The 13,767-nt window shown below is 49.1% G+C and overlaps 1 non-coding gene across 1 annotated transcript; it reads left to right on the top strand.

Annotated features, from left to right (window-relative positions):
- Positions 1-4,131: 4,131 nt before the first annotated feature.
- Trnat-agu (transfer RNA threonine (anticodon AGU)) lies at positions 4,132-4,206 on the top strand. The gene has a single exon. It is a non-coding gene; the product is annotated as a tRNA-Thr (tRNA).
- The last annotated feature ends 9,561 nt before the right edge of the window (positions 4,207-13,767 follow it).

Below are 13,767 nucleotides of genomic sequence, written 5' to 3'. Positions count from 1 at the left end.
GTCGCGGCGAACCTAAAGGCACGCAAGATGTTGCAAAGCCAGCGTCACAGACTGATATGATGTATACTGACGTAAGGAGAGCAAGATGTAAGTGTGGGGAACGGCTGTTATCGAGGTGTCATCGAGTGCAGATCTGTCTTAGGTATCACGGCTTAACCTCATTGAAGTCTAGAGGGTGGACAACACGTTCGTCTTACTCAGAGCGGTGTCCGAACTCTATTTTCAACGTTATACGTGCCACTTTCATTGTGGCCAACTACGATTCGATACAGAATGCACGAAACCTGAAATACACCCTAACAGATACATAGAGAGTAGTGTTTGTCTGCTGAATAATGGGAGTGCAAGGGTCTGTGTCGTCTATATGGCTGTATGTAGCACCATTAGTCTTCGTGGGGGGCGGGCGTAGCTCAGATGGTAGAGCGCTCGCTTAGTATGCGAGAGGTACTGGGATCAATACCCAGTGCCTCCAGAATTTTTAACACACCTACATGCGCACCTTGCCATGCAAGTGGAATAATTCTCAGGCTGCAGATGTGTCTAGGAAGATACAAGCGAATCATTAGCATCGACAATTGGCAAGCGTGCTGTTATTAGTGCGCGGGAAGCACCCTCCTCCCACGCCTACACTTAATTTAGAAACAGTACAAGTGTTCCCGTAAGATTCTCAAGCCTATGTCGGAAAGATCTGCCTTGCGCCGAGTTCACGTAAATCCCACTGCACATTCCTATTCTTTGCGTGCAGTCGGCTGCTACTGGTGTTGCTAGTTGTGACTGCTGATAACAGATGCCGTAGCAATCAATTCATGGAGTGAGTTGTATGTTTTGCGATAGTCTGTCTCTGCCAAGCAAGCACAGGTGACATAGGTGCGAACACAGGAAGCTAGCAGACCCTCGCTGCCTGCAGACACCGAGCAGCCACACTAGGAGGGCGGCCTAAGCCGTAGGCGAAATGTGCTCATACGCTTTGGCGCGACGTCGAACTATAAATAATGCTGTCACTAGCGTGAGCGTCGTGGAAAGTCGGAAAAGTCGGCTGTGTGGGTGAGTGCCAAGTTTGGGGAGCGTTTTGTAGTATGCGCAGTGCAATGGAGACGCGGAAACTTGTTGTGGCCTAGTGTTTTGCAGTTGGACGACAAGATTGGTACACAGTGGTAAAGAGCGAGGCACTGAGTTGGCATGAATAATGGAGTGCACAATGGGGCTCGAGATGTGTTTGTTACCTCAGGTGCTGTATGATTGTCGACAAGGAGTGAAAACGGAGCAATTTGTGACGGCTCTTTCAATTTAAGACGTTAAAAACAGCCGGAATTTGCATTTGTAGTACCAGAGCATCGAAACTACTTGGAACTTTTGTGTATAAGAACGTGTCCGTGCCTTTGTACTCTGCTCCCTTCACCGCTACAAACCAACCAACCATCGTGTCCGTGCGCATCAGAGTCGCAAAGAATGGGGAATAGCGCAGTTCGGTCGTGCATGTGGCGTAGCTCAGTTGGTAGAGCGTTCGCTTCGCATGTGAAAGGTGCAGGGTTCAAGGTGCGGCGCCTCCATTTTTTGTGGTCAGTGCGTGGTAAGTGTTGGTCGCGGCGAACCTAAAGGCACGCAAGATGTTGCAAAGCCAGCGTCACAGACTGATATGATGTATACTGACGTAAGGAGAGCAAGATGTAAGTGTGGGGACCGGCTGTTATCGAGGTGTCATCGAGTGCAGATCTGTCTTAGGTATCACAGCTTAACCTCATTGAAGTCTAGAGGGTGGACAACACGTTCGTCTCACTCAGAGCGGTGTCCGAACTCTATTTTCGACGATATACGTGCCACTTTCATTGTGGCCAACTACGATTCGATACAGAATGCACGAAACCTGAAAGACACCTAACGGATACATAGAGAGTAGTGTTTGTCTGCTGAATAATGGGAGTGCAAGGGTCTGTGTCGTCTATATGGCTGTATGTAGCACCATTAGTCTTCGGGGCGGCTGGCGTAGCTCAGATGGTAGAGCGCTCGCATAGTATGCGAGAGGTACTGGGATCAATACCCAGTGCCTCCAGAATTTTTAACACACCTACATGCGCACCTTGCCATGCAAGTGGAATAAGTCTCAGCCTGCATATGTGTCTAGGAAGATACAAGCGAATGTTTAGCATCCACAATTGGCAAGCGTGCTGTTATTAGTGCGCGGGAAGCACCCTCCTCCCACGCCTACACTTAATTTAGAAACAGTACAAGTGTTCCCGTAAGATTCTCAAGCCTATGTCGGAAAGATCTGCCTTGCGCCGAGTTCACGTAAATCCCACTGCACATTCCTATTCTTTGCGTGAAGTCGGCTGCTACTGGTGTTGCTAGTTGTGACTGCTGATAACAGATGCCGTAGCAATCAATTCATGGAGTGAGTTGTATGTTTTGCGATAGTCTGTCTCTGACAAGCAAGCACAGGTGACATAGGTGCGAACACAGGAAGCTAGCAGACCCTCGCTGCCTGCAGACACCGAGCAGCCACACTAGGAGGGCGGCCTAAGCCGTAGGCGAAATGTGCTCATACGCTTTGGCGCGACGTCGAACTATAATAAATGCTGTCACTAGCGTGAGCGTCCGGGAAAGTCGGAAAAGTCGGCTGCGTGGGTGAGTGCCAAGTTTGGGGAGCGTTTTGTAGTATGCGCAGTGCAATGGAGACGCGGAAACTTGTTGTGGCCCAGTGTTTTGCAGTTGGACGACAAGATTGGTACACAGTAGTAAAGAGCGAGGCACTGAGTTGGCATGAATAATGGAGTGCACAATGGGGCTCGAGATGTGTTTGTTACCTCAGGTGCTGTATGATTGTCGACAAGGAGTGAAAACTGAGCAATTTGTGACGGTTCTTTCAATTTAAGTCGTTAAAAACAGACGGAATTTGCATTTGTAATACAAGAGCATCGAAACTACTTGGAACTTTTGTGTATATGAACGTGTCCGCGCCTTTGTACTCTGCTCCCTTCACCGCTACAAACCAACCAACCATCGTGTCCGTGCGCATCAGAGTCGCAAAGAATGGGGAATAGCGCAGTTTGGTCGTGCATGTGGCGTAGCTCAGTTGGTAGAGCGTTCGCTTCGCATGTGAAAGGTGCAGGGTTCAAGCCGCGGCGCCTCAATTTTTTGTGGTCAGTGCATTGTAAGTGTTGGTCGCGGCGAACCTAAAGGCACGCAAGATGTTGCAAAGCCAGCGTCACAGACTGATATGATGTATACTGACGTAAGGAGAGCAAGATGTAAGTGTGGGGAACGGCTGTTATCGAGGTGTCATCGAGTGCAGATCTGTCTTAGGTATCACGGCTTAACCTCATTGAAGTCTAGAGGGTGGACAACACGTTCGTCTCACTCAGAGCGGTGTCCGAACTCTATTTTCGACGATATACGTGCCACTTTCATTGTGGCCAACTACGATTCGATGCAGAATGCACGAAACCTGAAAGACACCTAACGGATACATAGAGAGTAGTGTTTGTCTGCTGAATAATGGGAGTGCAAGGGTCTGTGTCGTCTATATGGCTGTATGTAGCACCATTAGTCTCACTAGCGTGAGCATCGTGGAAAGTCGGAAAAGTCGGCTGCGTGGGTGAGTGCCAAGATTGGGGAGCGTTTTGTAGTATGCGCAGTGCAATGGAGACGCGGAAACTTGTTGTGGCCCAGTGTTTTGCAGTTGGACGACAAGATTGGTACACAGTAGTAAAGAGCGAGGCACTGAGTTGGCATGAATAATGGAGTGCACAATGGGGCTCGAGATGTGTTTGTTACCTCAGGTGCTGTATGATTGTCGACAAGGAGTGAAAAGGGAGCAATTTGTGACGGCTCTTTCAATTTAAGACGTTAAAAACCGACGGAATTTGCATTTGTAATACCAGAGCATCGAAACTACTTGGAACTTTTGTGTATATGAACGTGTCTGCGCCTTTGTACTCTGCTCCCTTCACCGCTACAAACCAACCAACCATCGTGTCCGTGCGCATCAGAGACGCAAAGAATGGGGAATAGCGCAGTTTGGTCGTGCATGTGGCGTAGCTCAGTTGGTAGAGCGTTCGATTCGCATGTGAAAGGTGCAGGGTTCAAGCCTGTGTCGTCTATATGGCTGTATGTAGCACCGTTAGTCTTCGTGGGGGACGGGCGTAGCTCAGATGGTAGAGCGCTCGCTTAGTATGCGAGAGGTACTGGGATCAATCCCCAGTGCCTCCAGAATTTTTAACACACCTACATGCGCACCTTGCCATGCAAGTGGAATAATTCTCAGCCTGCAGATGTGTCTAGGAAGATACAAGCGAATGATTAGCATCCACAATTGGCAAGCGTGCTGTTATTAGTGCGCGGGAAGCACCCTCCTCCCACGCCTACACTTAATTTAGAAACAGTACAAGTGTTCCCGTAAGATTCTCAAGCCTATGTCGGAAAGATCTGCCTTGCGCCGAGTTCACGTAAATCCCACTGCACATTCCTATTCCTTGCGTGCAGTCGGCTGCTACTGGTGTTGCTAGTTGTGACTGCTGATAACAGATGCCGTAGCAATCAATTCATGGAGTGAGTTGTATGTTTTGCGATAGTCTGTCTCTGACAAGCAAGCACAGGTGACATAGGTGCGAACACAGGAAGCTAGCAGACCCTCGCTGCCTGCAGACACCGAGCAGCCACACTAGGAGGGCGGCCTAAGCCGTAGGCGAAATGTGCTCATACGCTTTGGCGCGACGTCGAACTATAAATAATGCTGTCACTAGCGTGAGCGTCCTGGAAAGTCGGAAAAGTCGGCTGCGTGGGTGAGTGCCAAGTTTGGGGAGCGTTTTGTAGTATGCGCAGTGCAATGGAGACGCGGAAACTTGTTGTGGCCCAGTGTTTTGCAGTTGGACGACAAGATTGGTACACAGTAGTAAAGAGCGAGGCACTGAGTTGGCATGAATAAGGGAGTGCACAATGGGGCTCGAGATGTGTTTGTTACCTCAGGTGCTGTATGATTGTCGACAAGGAGTGAAAACTGAGCAATTTGTGACGGTTCTTTCAATTTAAGACGTTAAAAACAGACGGAATTTGCATTTGTAATACCAGAGCATCGAAACTACTTCGAACTTTTGTGTATAAGAACGTGTCCGCGCCTTTGTACTCTGCTCCCTTCACCGCTACAAACCAACCAATCATCGTGTCCGTGCGCATCAGAGTCGCAAAGAATGGGGAATAGAGCAGTTTGATCGTGCATGTGGCGTAGCTCAGTTGGTAGAGCGTTCGCTTCGCATGTGAAAGGTGCAGGGTTCAAGCCGCGGCGCCTCAATTTTTTGTGGTCAGTGCATTGTAAGTGTTGGTCGCGGCGAACCTAAAGGCACGCAAGATGTTGCAAAGCCAGCGTCACAGACTGATATGATGTATACTGACGTAAGGAGAGCAAGATGTAAGTGTGGAGAACGGCTGTTATCGAGGTGTCATCGAGTGCAGATCTGTCTTAGGTATCACGGCTTAACCTCATTGAAGTCTAGAGGGTGGACAACACGTTCGTCTTACTCAGAGCGGTGTCCGAACTCTATTTTCAACGTTATACGTGCCACTTTCATTGTGGCCAACTACGATTCGATACAGAATGCACGAAACCTGAAATACACCCTAACAGATACATAGAGAGTAGTGTTTGTCTGCTAAATAATGGGAGTGCAAGGGTCTGTGTCGTCTATATGGCTGTATGTAGCACCATTAGTCTTCGTGTGGGGCGGGCGTAGCTCAGATGGTAGAGCGCTCGCTTAGTATGCGAGAGGTACTGGGATCAATACCCAGTGCCTCCAGAATTTTTAACACACCTACATGCGCACCTTGCCATGCAAGTGGAACAATTCTCAGGCTGCAGATGTGTCTAGGAAGATACAAGCGAATCATTAGCATCGACAATTGGCAAGCGTGCTGTTATTAGTGCGCGGGAAGCACCCTCCTCCCACGCCTACACTTAATTTAGAAACAGTACAAGTGTTCCCGTAAGATTCTCAAGCCTATGTCGGAAAGATCGGCCTTGCACCGAGTTCACGTAAATCCCACTGCACATTCCTATTCTTTGCGTGAAGTCGGCTGCTACTGGTGTTGCTAGTTGTGACTGCTGATAACAGATGCCGTAGCAATCAATTCATGGAGTGAGTTGTATGTTTTGCGATAGTCTGTCTCTGACAAGCAAGCACAGGTGACATAGGTGCGAACACAGGAAGCTAGCAGACCCTCGCTGCCTGCAGACACCGAGCAGCCACACTAGGAGGGCGGCCTAAGCCGTAGGCGAAATGTGCTCATACGCTTTGGCGCGACGTCGAACTATAAATAATGCTGTCACTAGCGTGAGCGTCCGGGAAAGTCGGAAAAGTCGGCTGCGTGGGTGAGTGCCAAGTTTGGGGAGCGTTATGTAGTATGCGCAGTGCAATGGAGACGCGGAAACTTGTTGTGGCCCAGTGTTTTGCAGTTGGACGACAAGATTGGTACACAGTAGTAAAGAGCGAGGCACTGAGTTGGCATGAATAATGGAGTGCACAATGGGGCTCGAGATGTGTTTGTTACCTCAGGTGCTGTATGATTGTCGACAAGGAGTGAAAAGGGAGCAATTTGTGACGGCTCTTTCAATTTAAGACGTTAAAAACCGACGGAATTTGCATTTGTAATACCAGAGCATCGAAACTACTTGGAACTTTTGTGTATATGAACGTGTCCGCGCCTTTGTACTCTGCTCCCTTCACCGCTACAAACCAACCAACCATCGTGTCCGTGCGCATCAGAGACGCAAAGAATGGGGAATAGCGCAGTTTGGTCGTGCATGTGGCGTAGCTCAGTTGGTAGAGCGTTCGCTTCGCATGTGAAAGGTGCAGGGTTCAAGCCGCGGCCCCTCAATTTTTTGTGGTCAGTGCATTGTAAGTGTTGGTCGCGGCGAACCTAAAGGCACGCAAGATGTTGCAAAGCCAGCGTCACAGACTGATATGATGTATACTGACGTAAGGAGAGCAAGATGTAAGTGTAGAGAACGGCTGTTATCGAGGTGTCATCGAGTGCAGATCTGTCTTAGGTATCACGGCTTAACCTCATTGAAGTCTAGAGGGTGGACAACACGTTCGTCTTACTCAGAGCGGTGTCCGAACTCTATTTTCAACGTTATACGTGCCACTTTCATTGTGGCCAACTACGATTCGATACAGAATGCACGAAACCTGAAATACACCCTAACAGATACATAGAGAGTAGTGTTTGTCTGCTAAATAATGGGAGTGCAAGGGTCTGTGTCGTCTATATGGCTGTATGTAGCACCATTAGTCTTCGTGGGGGGCGGGCGTAGCTCAGATGGTAGAGCGCTCGCTTAGTATGCGAGAGGTACTGGGATCAATACCCAGTGCCTCCAGAATTTTTAACACACCTACATGCGCACCTTGCCATGCAAGTGGAATAATTCTCAGCCTGCAGATGTGTCTAGGAAGATACAAGCGAATAATTAGCATCCACAATTGGCAAGCGTGCTGTTATTAGTGCGCGGGAAGCACCCTCCTCCCACGCCTACACTTAATTTAGAAACAGTACAAGTGTTCCCGTAAGATTCTCAAGCCTATGTCGGAAAGATCTGCCTTGCACCGAGTTCACGTAAATCCCACTGCACATTCCTATTCTTTGCGTGAAGTCGGCTGCTACTGGTGTTGCTAGTTGTGACTGCTGATAACAGATGCCGTAGCAATCAATTCATGGAGTGAGTTGTATGTTTTGCGATAGTCTGTCTCTGACAAGCAAGCACAGGTGACATAGGTGCGAACACAGGAAGCTAGCAGACCCTCGCTGCCTGCAGACACCGAGCAGCCACAATAGGAGGGCGGCCTAAGCCGTAGGCGAAATGTGCTCATACGCTTTGGCGCGACGTCGAACTATAAATAATGCTGTCACTAGCGTGAGCGTCCGGGAAAGTCGGAAAAGTCGGCTGCGTGGGTGAGTGCCAAGTTTGGGGAGCGTTTTGTAGTATGCGCAGTGCAATGGAGACGCGGAAACTTGTTGTGGCCCAGTGTTTTGCAGTTGGACGACAAGATTGGTACACAGTAGTAAAGAGCGAGGCACTGAGTTGGCATGAATAATGGAGTGCACAATGGGGCTCGAGATGTGTTTGTTACCTCAGGTGCTGTATGATTGTCGACAAGGAGTGAAAACTGAGCAATTTGTGACGGTTCTTTCAATTTAAGACGTTAAAAACAGACGGAATTTGCATTTGTAATACAAGATCATCGAAACTACTTGGAACTTTTGTGTATATGAACGTGTCCGCGCCTTTGTACTCTGCTCCCTTCACCGCTACAAACCAACCAACCATCGTGTCCGTGCGCATCAGAGTCGCAAAGAATGGGGAATAGCGCAGTTTGGTCGTGCATGTGGCGTAGCTCAGTTGGTAGAGCGTTCGCTTCGCATGTGAAAGGTGCAGGGTTCAAGCCGCGGCGCCTCAATTTTTTGTGGTCAGTGCATTGTAAGTGTTGGTCGCGGCGAACCTAAAGGCACGCAAGATGTTGCAAAGCCAGCGTCACAGACTGATATGATGTATACTGACGTAAGGAGAGCAAGATGTAAGTGTGGGGAACGGCTGTTATCGAGGTGTCATCGAGTGCAGATCTGTCTTAGGTATCACGGCTTAACCTCATTGAAGTCTAGAGGGTGGACAACACGTTCGTCTTACTCAGAGCGGTGTCCGAACTCTATTTTCAACGTTATACGTGCCACTTTCATTGCGGCCAACTACGATTCGATACAGAATGCACGAAACCTGAAATACACCCTAACAGATACATAGAGAGTAGTGTTTGTCTGCTGAATAATGGGAGTGTAAGGGTCTGTGTCGTCTATATGGCTGTATGTAGCACCATTAGTCTTCGTGGGGGGCGGGCGTAGCTCAGATGGTAGAGCGCTCGCTTAGTATGCGAGAGGTACTGGGATCAATACCCAGTGCCTCCAGAATTTTTAACACACCTACATGCGCACCTTGCCATGCAAGTGGAACAATTCTCAGGCTGCAGATGTGTCTAGGAAGATACAAGCGAATCATTAGCATCGACAATTGGCAAGCGTGCTGTTATTAGTGCGCGGGAAGCACCCTCCTCCCACGCCTACACTTAATTTAGAAACAGTACAAGTGTTCCCGTAAGATTCTCAAGCCTATGTCGGAAAGATCTGCCTTGCGCCGAGTTCACGTAAATCCCACTGCACATTCCTATTCTTTGCGTGCAGTCGGCTGCTACTTGTGTTGCTAGTTGTGACTGCTGATAACAGATGCCGTAGCAATCAATTCATGGAGTGAGTTGTATGTTTTGCGATAGTCTGTCTCTGACAAGCAAGCACAGGTGACATAGGTGCGAACACAGGAAGCTAGCAGACCCTCGCTGCCTGCAGACACCGAGCAGCCAAACTAGGAGGGCGGCCTAAGCCGTAGGCGAAATGTGCTCATACGCTTTGGCGCGACGTCGAACTATAAATAATGCTGTCACTAGCGTGAGCGTCGTGGAAAGTCGGAAAAGTCGGCTGCGTGGGTGAGTGCCAAGTTTGGGGAGCGTTTTGTAGTATGCGCAGTGCAATGGAGACGCGGAAACTTGTTGTGGCCCAGTGTTTTGCAGTTGGACGACAAGATTGGTACACAGTAGTAATGAGCGAGGCACTGAGTTGGCATGAATAATGGAGTGCACAATGGGGCTCGAGATGTGTTTGTTACCTCAGGTGCTGTATGATTGTCGACAAGGAGTGAAAACTGAGCAATTTGTGACGGTTCTTTCAATTTAAGACGTTAAAAACAGACGGAATTTGCATTTGTAATACCAGAGCATCGAAACTACTTGGAACTTTTGTGTATATGAACGTGTCCGTGCCTTTGTACTCTGCTCCCTTCACCGCTACAAACCAACCAACCATCGTGTCCGTGCGCATCAGAGTCGCAAAGAATGGGGAATAGCGCAGTTCGGTCGTGCATGTGGCGTAGCTCAGTTGGTAGAGCGTTCGCTTCGCATGTGAAAGGTGCAGGGTTCAAGGTGCGGCGCCTCCATTTTTTGTGGTCAGTGCGTGGTAAGTGTTGGTCTCGGCGAACCTAAAGGCACGCAAGATGTTGCAAAGCCAGCGTCACAGACTGATATGATGTATACTGACGTAAGGAGAGCAAGATGTAAGTGTGGGGAACGGCTGTTATCGAGGTGTCATCGAGTGCAGATCTGTCTTAGGTATCACGGCTTAACCTCATTGAAGTCTAGAGGGTGGACAACACGTTCGTCTTACTCAGAGCGGTGTCCGAACTCTATTTTCAACGTTATACGTGCCACTTTCACTGTGGCCAACTACGATTCGATACAGAATGCACGAAACCTGAAATACACCCTAACAGATACATAGAGAGTAGTGTTTGTCTGCTAAATAATGGGAGTGCAAGGGTCTGTGTCGTCTATATGGCTGTATGTAGCACCATTAGTCTTCGTGGGGGGCGGGCGTAGCTCAGATGGTAGAGCGCTCGCTTAGTATGCGAGAGGTACTGGGATCAATACCCAGTGCCTCCAGAATTTTTAACACACCTACATGCGCACCTTGCCATGCAAGTGGAATAATTCTCAGCCTGCAGATGTGTCTAGGAAGATACAAGCGAATGATTAGCATCCACAATTGGCAAGCGTGCTGTTATTAGTGCGCGGGAAGCACCCTCCTCCCACGCCTACACTTAATTTAGAAACAGTACAAGTGTTCCCGTAATATTCTCGAGCCTATGTCGGAAAGATCTGCCTTGCGCCGAGTTCACGTAAATCCCACTGCACATTCCTATTCTTTGCGTGAGGTCGGCTGATACTGGTGTTGCTAGTTGCGACTGCTGATAACAGATGCCGTAGCAATCAATTCATGGAGTGAGTTGTATGTTTTGCGATTGTCTGTCTCTGACAAGCAAGCACAGGTGACATAGGTGCGAACACAGGAAGCTAGCAGACCCTCGCTGCCTGCAGACACCGAGCAGCCAAACTAGGAGGGCCGCCTAAGCCGTAGGCGAAATGTGCTCATACGCTTTGGCGCGACGTCGAACTATAAATAATGCTGTCACTAGCGTGAGCGTCCGGGAAAGTCGTTAAAGTCGGCTGCGTGGGTGAGTGCCAAGTTTGGGGAGCGTTTTGTAGTATGCGCAGTGCAATGGAGACGCGGAAACTTGTTGTGGCCCAGTGTTTTGCAGTTGGACGACGAGATTGGTACACAGTAGTAAAGAGCGAGGCACTGAGTTGGCATGAATAATGGAGTGCACAATGGGGCGCGAGATGTGTTTGTTACCTCAGGTGCTGTATGATTGTCGACAAGGAGTGAAAACGGAGCAATTTGTGACGGCTCTTTCAATTTAAGACGTTAAAAACGACGGAATTTGCATTTGTAATACCAGAGGATCGAAACTACTTGGAACTTTTGTGTATATGAACGTGTCCGCGCCTTTGTACTCTGCTCCCTTCACCGCTACAAACCAACCAAACATCATGTCCGTGCGCATCAGAGTCGCAAAGAATGGGGAATAGCGCAGTTTGGTCGTGCATGTGGCGTAGCTCAGTTGGTAAAGCGTTCGCTTCGATTGTGAAAGGTGCAGGGTTCAAGCCGCGGCGCCTCAATTTTTTGTGGTCAGTGCATTGTAAGTGTTGGTCGCGGCGAACCTAAAGGCACGCAAGATGTTGCAAAGCCAGCGTCACAGACTGATATGATGTATACTGACGTAAGGAGAGCAAGATGTAAGTGTGGGGACCGGCTGTTATCGAGGTGTCACCGAGAGCAGATCTGTCTTAGGTATCACGGCTTAACCTCATTGAAGTCTAGAGGGTGGACAACACGTTAGTCTTACTCAGAGCGGTGTCCGAACTCTATTTTCAACGTTATACGTGCCACTTTCATTGTGGCCAACTACGATTCGATACAGAATGCACGAAACCTGAAAGACACCCTAACGGATACATAGAGAGTAGTGTTTGTCTGCTGAATAATGGGAGTGCAAGGGTCTGTGTCGTCTATATGGCTGTATGTAGCACCGTTAGTCTTCGTGGGGGGCGGGCGTCTCTCAAATGGTAGAGCGCTCGCTTAGTATGCGAGAGGTACTGGGATCAATACCCAGTGCCTCCAGAATTTTTAACACACCTACATGCGCACCTTGCCATGCAAGTGGAATAATTCTCAGCCTGCAGATGTGTCTAGGAAGATACAAGCGAATGATTAGCATCCGCAATTGGCAAGCGTGCTGTTATTAGTGCGCGGGAAGCACCCTCCTCCCACGCCTACACTTTATTTAGAAACAGTACAAGTGTTCCCGTAAGATTCTCAAGCCTATGTCGGAAAGATCTGCCTTGCGCCGAGTTCACGTAAATCCCACTGCACATTCCTATTCTTTGCGTGCAGTCGGCTGCTACTGGTGTTGCTAGTTGTGACTGCTGATAACAGATGCCGTAGCAATCAATTCATGGAGTGAGTTGTATGTTTTGCGATAGTCTGTCTCTGACAAGCAAGTACAGGTGACATAGGTGCGAACACAGGAAGCTAGCAGACCCTCGCTGCCTGCAGACACCGAGCAGCCACACTAGGAGGGCGGCCTAAGCCGTAGGCGAAATGTGCTCATTCGCTTTGTCGCGACGTCGAACTATAAATAATGCTGCCACTAGCGTGAGCGATGCGTGAGCGTCGTGGAAAGTCGGAAAAGTCCGCTGCGTGGGTGAGTGCCAAGTTTGGGGAGCGTTTTGTAGTATGCGCAGTGCAATGGAGACGCGGAAACTTGTTGTGGCCCAGTGTTTTGCAGTTGGACGACGAGATTGGTACACAGTAGTAAAGAGCGAGGCACTGAGTTGGCATGATTAATGGAGTGCACAATGGGGCTCGAGATGTGTTTGTTACCTCAGGTGCTGTATGATTGTCGACAAGGAGTGAAAAGGGAGCAATTTGTGACGGCTCTTTCAATTTAAGACGTTAAAAACCGACGGAATTTGCATTTGTAATACCAGAGCATCGAAACTACTTGGAACTTTTGTGTATATGAACGTGTCTGCGCCTTTGTACTCTGCTCCCTTCACCGCTACAAACCAACCAACCATCGTGTCCGTGCGCATCAGAGACGCAAAGAATGGGGAATAGCGCAGTTTGGTCGTGCATGTGGCGTAGCTCAGTTGGTAGAGCGTTCGATTCGCATGTGAAAGGTGCAGGGTTCAAGCCTGTGTCGTCTATATGGCTGTATGTAGCACCGTTAGTCTTCGTGGGGGACGGGCGTAGCTCAGATGGTAGAGCGCTCGCTTAGTATGCGAGAGGTACTGGGATCAATACCCAGTGCCTCCAGAATTTTTAACACACCTACATGCGCACCTTGCCATGCAAGTGGTATAAGTCTCAGCCTGCAGATGTATCTAGGAAGATACAAGCGAATGATTAGCATCCACAATTGGCAAGCGTGCTGTTATTAGTGCGCGGGAAGCACCCTCCTCCCACGCCTACACTTTATTTAGAAACAGTACAAGTGTTCCCGTAAGATTCTCAAGCCTATGTCGGAAAGATCTGCCTTGCGCCGAGTTCACGTAAATCCCACTGCACATTCCTATTCTTTGCGTGCAGTCGGCTGCTACTTGTGTTGCTAGTTGTGACTGCTGATAACAGATGCCGTAGCAATCAATTCATGGAGTGAGTTGTATGTTTTGCGATAGTCTGTCTCTGACAAGCAAGCACAGGTGACATAGGTGCGAACACAGGAAGCTAGCAGACCCTCGCTGCCTGCAGACACCGAGCAGCCACACTAGGAGGGCGGCC

This window comes from Schistocerca gregaria, chromosome 3 (assembly GCF_023897955.1).
Source record: "Schistocerca gregaria isolate iqSchGreg1 chromosome 3, iqSchGreg1.2, whole genome shotgun sequence".
Classification (NCBI taxonomy): domain Eukaryota; kingdom Metazoa; phylum Arthropoda; class Insecta; order Orthoptera; family Acrididae; genus Schistocerca; species Schistocerca gregaria.
The sequence above is the reverse complement of the archived record's forward strand: the minus strand, read 5'-3'. Positions and strand labels throughout refer to the sequence as shown.